The sequence below is a fragment of the Manacus candei genome, unplaced genomic scaffold (genome assembly GCF_025592945.1).
Source record: "Manacus candei isolate 608988 ecotype Guabito, Panama unplaced genomic scaffold, ASM2559294v1 h1tg000034l, whole genome shotgun sequence".
In the NCBI taxonomy this organism is placed as follows: Eukaryota; Metazoa; Chordata; class Aves; order Passeriformes; family Pipridae; genus Manacus; species Manacus candei.
In genome coordinates, this window is record NW_026138082.1 from 10,563,795 (window position 1) to 10,575,324 (window position 11,530).

Below are 11,530 nucleotides of genomic sequence, written 5' to 3' on the forward strand. Positions count from 1 at the left end.
AAAAAAAAAAATCTAAATGATGTTAGTCTAATTCAAAATAATGGCAGCTGAACATACCATAACTTATCTCTAAGTTACAGCTAAGCATAAGATTGACAGTGCCAAAAATGCAGAGAGATTTTCCAGATATTTCCCACCAATGAGAGAAATGCCTGTAATGCCTGATGGCGGAGTTGGCTTGCACTGCTCCAGCACCCACAGCCCCGCTTAGGCTGGAAGGCATGTGCTAGAGGCAAGCGGGTTTATGATCCACCAGCCAACATATAGACCAGAATACACTTTCACTGCTAAATCAGCTGGTACTTCTTTACATTTTCTAGTTCATATTGCTCAATAAAGAGATTAGGTGAAGGTTGAATATGTGAAATAAAGCAATGTTATTTACTTCTTGATATAAAAGATGAGTGGAAAGGGGAAACATTGCACAAATATTTTAATGCAAGTGCTAATAGACAATGTTGATAACTGTATAATACAAAAGCAACAAGTACTATAACACAGATGTATGAAGAACAGAGACCTGTTGTACATGCAAAGAATAAAGCTGACAGTAAAAGAAAGTCTTTGCAACTGTAAGCTTGCAGGCTAACTGAAAGAGGAGGATCCATACTCATATTGACTCATGGGAACCTGAGTCATACATGGTTTGAGAGAGGGGCATCCTCCAAGGGAGAGTCAGTCTGTTGCAGGCCGGGTTTACACTTGGGGACATGTCTGTTGGCTGAAAGAACTGAGCACCATTTTTACTGAAGATACAAGCTATGGTAAGTGGTTCAGGTTTGAAAAATGACAGTAAATATTAGTGTTCAGAAAAACTCACTGTATCATTTCATCATCTCTCTTGTCAAAGACTGATATCTTCTTTACAACCCCTTACCTTTTTCACTGAACCTAGTAGCTTTATAGCTAGCCCTAAACTCTCACAAATGATTTTCAGGAGACTTTGGTTTTTAGGTAAGGAATTTAGAAAATTTTGAAAAAAAAATTTTCGTCATTCTAGACCACATTAGCATTTGGTCTGACGCTGAGGGTTCAATCATTTCACATGAAACACAGTCTAAATCAAGAGATACATTTCATCCTGAGTGGTTATCTAAAATAGGTCAGATGAACAACCCTCTGGAGATAGGAGTGCAGAATGCCTACAGAAGCTAAATAATCAGGGTTTATGATATTTCAAGTTAATGAGATGAATCCTGTGATGGGAACTATAGTTTGCAGTATACTATGAAAAAGGCCATGCATTGAAGGCTATGTACAAAACTGAGTATTTTAAATGCCCCTTCACCATCCCATCAGAATCAGGTGAAAGCCCTGTTGGGGTAGGGGTGAAGCGGCACATGGGGATGTACTTCCAGGCTGTGCCACAATGTGTTTGTACAATAAAGCAGAGTTAAGATTGTTCAGGTAATTTTATGTTTTAATTGATAACATGAAGTCATTTGCTTACCTTAGATTTCCCCCAGTATAACCCAGACTGTAGAAGAACTTAAATTATCTTTTAATGAACTCCATCTTAGCTGGTAACATGTGAAACAGTTTGCAGGGTACAACCTGGTGCTATTAAAATGCTTGGCGAAGCTGCTATTTTCACTGACTTTTCATGAAGGCACTGTAAAAGAAAAGGTCACTTCAGAGGAATGCTTCCTCAAACAATTCACTTACAAAATACTTTTTCTTCTGTGTTTCACACACTAAATAATATATATAGCTCAAAAAACCTCTTTCTGGTTTCCCTGCTCATACTGTTCAGTTTTGGGTAGAAAGCTCTCCCTAAATTCTGATGAAGCATGTCCCCCAATGTCCTATTTCCTTCACAGGTGATAATGTTCTTCTGCAAGTGACAATTAACTCCAGCTGTTGAAACATTGTGAAGATTGATTGTACAGATGAAGAGTTACTTCTTGTGATGAAACTCCAATCAGTAGTCCAAATACAGGATTACTTCCAGCCTCTTTGTTCTGAGAACTGCTTCACTTACTACCACATAGGCTTGAGCATGCTGGTGGGATTTGCCCCTCACAGGCATTAGTTTGGTAGATCATTTTCAGGATTGATAGTTTTGTAAGCTCAAAGCAGTGGTGAACCTGAAGGGTCAGTGACAACATAGCTGCATGATAAAGAGATGCAAACATAAAGGCATTATATGAAAAAACAGTCTGTAATTAAGTCTTCTTTGCCAGGCAAAAAGGAAAGGAGAACCTAAAATCCAGTGTTTCCCTCTCCCAAGTTCCTTGTGTGAGCCTCTGACTTCTCTGCCTCCTCCTACTTACAGCATGAAATTATTTTGGGGAAACATAAAAATCCTTAATTTAAGTAAATTTCTTAGAAACATTTAAAAATACCATATATGCTTATTCATCTTGGTGATTTTTTGGTATCTCCTGAAACACTATGTTATACACCATATTTGTAATAAAATAATACTGGGAGAAAGTGTGTATAGAAAATTAGTATAAAGGTGGACTGCATGGCACATAAAGCAGATACAATTTTTTTCATATATCATCCCAATTCTTGACAAGACCTTAAGGCTCCATAGTCAAGAAAAATAGTGCCCTAAGAGCATATTAATATTTCTTCTGCCTCTTTTTTAAATGGAAAAAATAAGAAATATGTCCTCTGAGGTTTCAGCTCTGGAGCTTGTTGATGCACAGTATTGAACCTTCTGCAACTGCCAATATATTTGAAATAAATTAGAACTATGTAGCACCAAAGTTTTGACACAGAGAAACATTTTTTTTAGGTAAATAGAACTTTGTTAACAATCTCTGTGTGAAAGAAGAAAGCACAAATATCACACATATACATATATGTATACTCTCTCATAATAAAAAGCTTAATTATCAGGTATGAGCCAGCATGTCTAGAGAGCAGCTGGCTCTGCTGGGCCAGCTACCTGCTACCATCCCTGGATGGTAGTCACAGGTAGCAGTCAATCCTCTGCACTCCAGCAGGCCTTGAGGGCAAAATGGGAATCTGGGCTGCCATCCTACTGGGGTAGGCCAGAGGAGAGAAGGACAGAAAGGGAGGCCCTGCTGCTGCGCAGTGATGCTCTGCACCAAGAGCCATGCGGGATGTTTGTCAGAGGGCTAGAGGAGTGTCCTTCTGCAGGGAGAGACGGAGCGAGCAGGGCAGCTGGGAGGTGGTAGGGCTCCGAGTGGGGGGAGATGAAAGGAGGAGAAACTGAACACAAGTATGCACGCCTCCAGGTCTCCAAAGGCTAAAGCTGTTAAACTTTGGAACCACATTAGCTCCAGGAAATAGTTGAAGTTCACATCCTATCCCCATGGTCTGCATTTAGCTGCACATTTACTCTTAAGTTTATTTTTAATTTTATGGCCAGTCCACATGCTACTCATTGGCCTATGCTCCTGACCCTGCCATATTACTTGGAAGTTTCAAAGAATACATTTTTTTTCTTTCTGGTAGTACAATGCTGAACCACATTCACAAACTTACACATTCCCCAACTTTCTTTAACTGTGTATGGTATTTTTTTTCACATTTCCATAGCAACTTTTACTTCAGGAATATGCAAGAAGGCAATTTAAGCAAGGTGGTTAAGTTAATTAAGGTTATTAAATTACAGTAACACAGCATTTTTTGCTTCATTAACAAAATGAAGTGCTTAAAATCATTATGAGTCCAGGAATTGAGGAAATAAACCCTTGACTAAGCCTCAGCACTTCCTAAAACTGGGAACCTCAACTGGCATATCTGAATCCTGCACACAGCAGGGATCTGGCCAGGGGAGGCCAGCACCGAGGCTTTGCCATCTCCTCCCATAGGGACAGAGGGAGGAGGAGGATGGTGAAGAATGTGTCCAAGATCTCCAGCCTCTTAGGATTGCACAGCAGACAGAGGATGAAGAGCAAAGGGAATTCCATCATGGGGTGCTCCCTTAGGTTTTCCTGATCAACTATGGGACTAGAGGAGAAAACTCATCACCCAAGGGAACATCTGTAGCAGATGGATTTTCCCCACAAACACCAGAGGAATCTTAAAACCTGCAGTAGCTGTAATGATGGCAGTTTTGACAATAATATTCATCTTGGCTGAGATCAGGATCACAGTTCTCTGAATGTGGAACATTCACAGGGAGTTAGTCATATAAACCCAGACAGCAAAGCCAGCCTCAGCATGGAAGATTTTACTATGTACCAGGGTTGGAGCTACAATGAAAAGAAAATGTGTTCAGAGCATCTCAGATTAGTACTCACATAATGCTCAAAACCTTCACACATTTGGTAGAGGCTTTTCTAAAAAAACTATGCCTAGTTTACAACAACACTTTTAAATTGATAAGTCATATTTCCACCAGGTAGAAAATTTTACGATAGTGGGATGGGGTTTCAGATGCAATTTTCAAAGAAATATCCTAGTCCAACTCCTTAAAGGATTCCATCTTACACATGTAGGAAGCTCTTGTGCATTCACCTCAGTTGTTAGCGCTATCACATCTCACCAAACTCCTGCAAACAATGCCCCTGTTTTTGCAAAATCAGCAGTAACGATTTCTTCTGGATTTCGTTAAGAGCCTAAGTACGTGGTAGAAAGCTGGCAACTAGTGGGAAGAAATGAAGGTTTAACTGGCACCACAACAGTGTTAAAAAGGGGATTAGTATTAGCATGTCCTTTGAATTCAGAGTAATGGAAGTAAAACCAGACGCGTTTTGTTTGGCATCTATTTCATGTCCCAGTGAAACTGGCATACCACCATTTGATCAGGCACGAAGCCATCCCAACAGATGGTCCCCAGCAGCAGCAGCCAAGAGTCCATGTATGAACATCAAATGTGTTTGAGAAGGGCAGGTCTCCAGGCTGCCAATGTCAAAATTGTTTTCCATTCCCAGCTTCCATGCCAATGTCTAGCTGGGCTATGCAGCCCCTCCACTGCACTGGGGACAAACCCAGCATCATGGAGAGGGTGTATGGTCAGGAGTGTTGTCAGACCTTTTGTGCTCACTCCTGCCTGATCTTTTGGAGGAGGCCTTCATCAGGTCAGTAGAAAAATGTTGCTGGACACACCATTTGTGTTTAAATAAAAAGATGGAAAAAGAGTGAGCTTCTGTTGCATGATTTTCTCATGACCTGTGTAGGCATAAGGGCACCAAACTGCTTACAGAATGGGCACTCCTGGGAGGAAATGAGACATTTCTTTAAGGGCCAAATGAGCACAGACGAGCACTTACTTGTGCCAGCCACTACACATCATAAGGAGAGATTTTTTTTCAATTGGCAATTAGATGGCTGCTGAGCAAATCTATTGCTCATGTTTCTAGATTGTAGATTACATAGGTTGTGAATTTGGTTTGCAGAGGTTTAGCTAATCCAGTTTGGATCTGAATGAGCCTCAGCTCTTCCCTGTCCCAGTCATCACACCTTTATGCACAGCACTAAATGCCACTCAAGCCCTGTTGAGCCTTTTGCTTTCCCTTGTTGTACCTGTGCAGGGGTATGCCTTCATTCCCAAGAAAGACTGAACCACTGAGATTACAGCCAAAAGCTCTGCTTTTTCTTCCTTTTTTCATCCTATTCCAAAACAGAAGGTGTTTATACTGCCAGGCCAAACACTCCCCCTCTACCACATGAGAGAATAAAGAAGGAGGCAAGTAAGCCTGAAATCTTGGAAGAATGCCTGTAACACCAGTTGGGCATGCTGCCCCCTGTGCCCACCAGTGCCTGGCCTGGGCAAGCTAAGGGCATGGAGTAAGAGCGGTGGCAGGAGCTGCCTCCAGCTGGCACCTCATGGTCACACCTCTTGCTGGTGCACTGTGGAAAGATAGGAGAACCCTGAGGCTACCTGGCTCTAAGGCATGATCCTCACGCCACATGGTACCCACAGATGTCACTGGTTATGGAGATGTTTTTTTCCCCCTTCCTCATCTTCTACATGTTTTTCCACTCTACAGGAGAGGTTAGCCTTTTGAATTACAAAAGTATTCTAAAGTTCCTTTGGAGCTCACAGTGCTGAGATCATGGCTTAATTGCCATCCATTGTATATCATGGCATTGTCCATCAAGGAGCATCCCAGAGCTTAACAAGCCAGACATGTAAGCTTCACAAGCATGCAAACATAGACATATGTATTCCAAATAACTTCTCTCATTGCTGAAGCGCAGCCATCCTGCCATGAATTGTGGCAATTTTTCAACAATGTGCAGCTGCATTACCAAACCGCGCAGGATAGGAAGCAAAGGATACCTCATTTCAAGGAAAGCCAGGAGGAATCTGAGGTTGGCTCCATAGAATTAATCCCATGTGAATTTGTCTCCTGACCAGGTTAAATAGTTGGCAAGTGGAAAGGAAAGGAGAACATATTTTATTAATACTGGGGCTTTAATTTGCTTATATTTGAACTCTTTCGTGTGTATGAATCTTGAAAACAGCTTGTGATTCGACATCAAATGCTTTTGTGCAATTGTCCTGCCAAGAGAAACTTGTTTGAGCTTCACTGATAGTCCAATACCAACAGTTGATACAATCTGGCTAAACCCTAAATTTCCATTTGTTATGTTCCTTGAATGTATCCAATACTAAATAAAGTGTCAAAAATGAAATGGACCTATGAATATGTTAGAGTGCAAAAAAGGGGTTACATACACTGATCCATATATATGGTGTATTCAGTGAATACCAGAAGGTCTTCAGTCTGGCTAGGGTGCCAGAGTTGGTGCCAAACTATCTCCAAACAGCTTTTTTAAAAGCATCTGCCCTGGTAAGGCCTCAGGTGGACCTGCTCTAGAAAATGCTGACACAGTCCGTGATGGCACTTCCAGCAGTCTTGCAGCACCACCTAATGAATTACAAGGTTTTTTCCTGGCAACATCTGCAGATCTGTGGGAATTCCTCAATCACAGGTTGAGCAGGCCTGGAGTCTGGGGCAAGAGGGAAGTAACATACGTGGTTTGATATTAATAATTTTGCCTGCGGCTTCTGACTGAAAGCTCATGAAGGAATAAGTCAGAAACAGTCCTTTTGTAGTGATTTTAGTTTTGTTCAGGTTTGTTTGACTTAGAAGCATTGTCACTACAGGTACTTTATGTTTTCTACAGGTTCGGTTCTGGGTTTGCATCAAGCATCAGATTCTTTGTGGGTCTGACATAAAGCCCTATTTACCACATTAGCAGATTTAGCAGATTTTTAAATAATCTTTTTCATTTAAATCATATGCTAGAAGACAGGGAAGAGACATTTCACAGTATTATCTTTCTAGTACGAAGTTTTATAGCTCTGTTGGTGATACGTGGATACTTCCATATAAATTGTTAAAAGGACTGAAAAAATGAGGTTTCCAGTGGTATCTTTGCCACTTCATCTCTTGGGGGATTTTTTTTTTCTCTTGTGAAAGCTTGCGACATTTTGGAGTGGGATGTGTGCTGTCATCATGCTTAAGGACTACTTTGATGCACAGCAGCAACTTCAGTTTAGATCTTTAACAGGGTTCTTAGCAATTCAGTTCAAATACTTTCTGGGCACGTGCGTGATTTTTCCCTTTTAAATTCTTCTTCCAGTGAGCAGAATGGTGCTTTGCTTCCCTGAGTCTCCTGAGATGTTGCTCATAGAGAGAGTTGGTGGGGGAGTTTTTCGAGCTTTCCAGGGCTGTGCTGCCATCTCCTGATCAAACTTGAGGTTTCCCCTGCTGAAAATCTGTCGGGACAAAGGCTAGCAATCTTTTTCCTTCTCTTTCCAGAATGGACAGTAGAATCATAGAATCATTTCGGCTGGAAAAGACTTCTAAGATCATCGAGTCCAACTGTGAACCCAGCACCACCGTGTTCACCACTAAATGATTTCCCTAAGTGCCACATTCATATGCCTTTAAATACCTCCAGGGATTGTGACTCAACCATATCTGTAAGCAGCCTGTTCCAATGCTTGACATACTTTCTGGGGAGAAATTTTTCCAAATATCCAATTTAAACCTCCCCTGGCACAACTTGAGGGTTTTTTCTCTAATGCTTTTTACTTGGGACAGGAGACCGATCCCTATCTCGTTACAACCTCCTTTCAGGTACTTTCAGGGAGCAATAAAGTCCCCCCAAGCCTCCTTTTCTCCAGGCTAAACCATCCAGCTCCCTCAGCTGCTCCTCATAAGACTTATGCTCTGCAAGGAACTCCATCCGTTCCCTCCCACCTACTGTTTGTCAAGAGTGCTTGTGCAGAGGATACCTGTGGGCAGTGGCACCGAGGCTGGGTTTGGAAGAGGACCAAAGCTGCTGGGAGCTGCTCTTGCTAAGGGCTCTCCCCGGTTTGCCTGGCAGGTATAGGAGAGACTGGGCAAAGGTCCGTTCTGGAAAGATGAATAACATTTTCTGATAGATTTTTAGGAAAGTTTTGGGTTGGGTTTTTTTTTTGTTGTTGTTTTGTTTTGGGTTTTTTGACATGTCTAATCCTACCTTTTCTGATGCACTCACCATTTGCCCACCTCCGAGGCCTACAGGTGTTTGCCCAATCTCCTCCCCTCTCTCCACCTCAGTATTGACTTGCATCTTTCTCTTTCCCCTGAGGCAGCATGATGCTGCACCAGACGCCTCCCTGCCACTAGCGCTCCTCTTTTTCCTCCTGGGGGGGAACTGCTTTGCTGCGCCCCCTTTAACCATTTTTAGGGTGTCCAACGGCACTTTTGGGGTTTCCCCTGCAGCACAAACACTGGGTGGTCTCCCCGGGAAGACGGCAGGCGCCAGCACCCGGAGGCAATTGACGCTGCCCCATAAGCGGGACACGGTTCTCACCGTGGGTTTAGAAAAACTGCTGCCGGCCACGAGCCGCACCCGCACCGCCGACGGCCACCGCACCGCACCGCACCGCACTCATCTCTCACAACCACGGAGGCCCGCACCACGCCCCGCAATGCGCTCTGCACCGCGCACGCCCCACGCCCCGCCCCACCCTCCGCACTGCGCCTCGCACCGCACCCCGCGCTGTGCCCACCCCAAGCTCTGAACGGCGTCCCGCACCACGCCCACCCTACAGCGCGACCAACACCGCGCCCGTCCCATGCTCTGCACCGCATCCCACCCCACGCAGGCACCACGCCTGCCCCAACTCAGCACCGCGCCTGCCCTGCGTCCCGCACCGTGCCCACATCAGCCCCGCCCCACGCTCCGCACCGCGTCCTCACCGCGCCCTACGCGGGTCAGCAGGGCCGCGCTGCGCCCACCAGGAGGCATCCCAGGGCCGAGACTGTGTGGCTTGCGCCGTCAGCGCTTGTTTATCTTTTTAATTTTAATTTTATCTTATTTTATTTTAAATTTATTTTATTAATTTTATTTTATTATTTGGCTTTGGTGTTTTGGTGGTGGTGGTGCTGGTGGTTTGGTTTGGCGTTTTTTTGTTTATAATTTCCTTTTTTGTTTTGGCCAGCGGCAATAAACCCTAGGTGTGGTAGGTCTAAGAGTGCCTTTTGCAGTGATGCTGTAATCTCACTAGATTGAAAGGAACAAGTAAAACGTTAACTGCCCCACTGTACATTTATAATGGCAAAGTGTTTCCCTCTCAGATATTGAGAGTCTTTCTTGCATCCAAACCCAGGGTGTTATTTACTCTTTAGCCCCTACTCCGCTTATTTATTCAGGTTTATTTATCTCAGTAAGTGAGCCATTATTGGAAATTCTTTTTAGCAATAAGGCATGAATTTGCTGCTATGTTCCTTCTAAAAGGAGTAAAGATTTAATGGTAGCATACCACCTCTCCTACAGTATGATTTCTGTCACTAAAGTAATGGCAAGTGGAATAAGAGACAGGTGGTGGTATCTATAAACTCTGCTAATGGCCCCATCAACATATGTTTAATGTATTCTAAACTATACTTCACATCCTACTGTTACCAGAACATTTCCTCTGGCACCTCTTCTCAACAAAGAAATTTGGAGAGGAAAGGAAACATTAATAAACCCCAAGTGTTTAATTTGAAAGCAGATATAAAGTTTAACACTGCTTATAAGAAAGCTTATTTGACAAGAGATCAGCTCATTACAGATCTCAATAATTTTGTTGCTAGCATTAGTGAAAGGCTTTGACAAAGCAAAGGCTTTTTAGATACAGTTACGGCCTTTCTGCTGTGTTTGGTGTTTGATCATGTCGCGCAATAACATCAGCTTCTAATGGATTACAAAAGTCGACCAGTCATGAGACAACCCTGGGTAAATGTTTGTTGGGAGGAAAAAAAGGTCAGTCTACAACAACAGGATTTCTCCTGCTTAGCTTTTTAAAATGTATCTTCCTCTCTATACTGCATGGATATATTTCAGGTTGACTTCAGACCCCCTGCTATTTGGTGAGGTCTTGAACAAACCTGCACTGCCATTTCCCCTCCAAACTTTCAGAAGGTGAGCTTCGGGTGGTGACAACTTGCCTCCTCCCTGTTCATGAGGAACTGCCAGAGCAGCAGGGCCATAATCCCCAGCAGCGTCACCAAGTGCTTTGAGAGCACCGATAAAAGTGATGACAACACTGATAGTCCTTGTGCCAGCAGTATTTATCCAAAGCCTTGCCAACAAATTCGGAGTGAAATCAGCTGTCTTCAGAGTGCAGAGATCCCATGGAGAGTGGAAATCTGCAGGAATAATCACCTGTAAGTGTGTGAAGTCAAGACTCCGGTCATTAAGACCAAATTCTGCCCAATCTACTTAGAAATCCCTACTGAAATCAATATTTAATGTGGCATAGAAAGGCATAATTTGGATGCCATCATTTCTAGCCAGCCCACAGAGGTCATCCTGAATGTGCATCATATGAAACAGCTGCTATTGGAAAGCCTGGCTTTGTAGCACTATTATATACCATCGCCAGGAACACTTTCTTCCAAAGAGTTGCATTTCTTGAAACGCACTGTAACTGTGATGTTAGCATGCTTTTCCTGGGGCTGTGCTTGTCTAGCAATGATGAGAGCCAAAATTCCCAGCTGAACTGCAGTATTCACAGCATGCCTCTCATTAGCACTATATTAATCTGAAATCACTCGAAACTACCTATTTTCTGGTATCATGCTCAGGATACAAGGCCCTTTCCAAAAAAGTGGACACGATGTGATATTGGGGAAAAGAAACAGTGTCAGTTTAATGTATTCTAAACAGTGTCAGTTGTAAAATGCCAGTGCAGGAGAGACGAGGAGCTCTTAGGTACGAAACCCCAGCTGGACTTTTGGTATCCAAACTCCTATGTACTGCTATGTATGTGATGTACATAATGTCCACCTGTAGGAATCAGCTCCTCATAGAAGACAGCCTCCATCCTTAGCTCCTGCTGGGACTCAGGAGGAGAAGGAGGGGATGCTTTCACTTCACAACTTCTCCCTCAAGGAGTCTGTTCAGGCAGGGGGGGACAAGGTCTACTTCATCTCCTGTTGGAGAAGAGTCCTTCTCCCAGAACTGGGCACTGAGCTACCGGGTGAGAGCAGTCGCTAAAGACCTACTGACTTAAACACAGAATTATCCTGGGAGCAGTCATGGCAATTGTGTTCAACATGGACTATGGGAGAGACTGAGATCTGATACAAACTTGTGGGTTCTGCCCTTAGCTAAG

At 43.3% G+C, this 11,530-nt stretch overlaps 1 long non-coding RNA gene across 1 annotated transcript in view; it reads left to right on the forward strand.

The window, feature by feature from the left end:
• LOC127473093 (uncharacterized) overlaps positions 1–2,705 on the forward strand; it is a 60,799-nt gene extending 58,094 nt beyond the window's left edge. The window contains exon 3 of the long non-coding RNA XR_007905272.1: positions 1,821–2,705. This is a non-coding gene — a long non-coding RNA (uncharacterized LOC127473093). The remainder of the gene's footprint in view (positions 1–1,820) is intronic.
• The last annotated feature ends 8,825 nt before the right edge of the window (positions 2,706–11,530 follow it).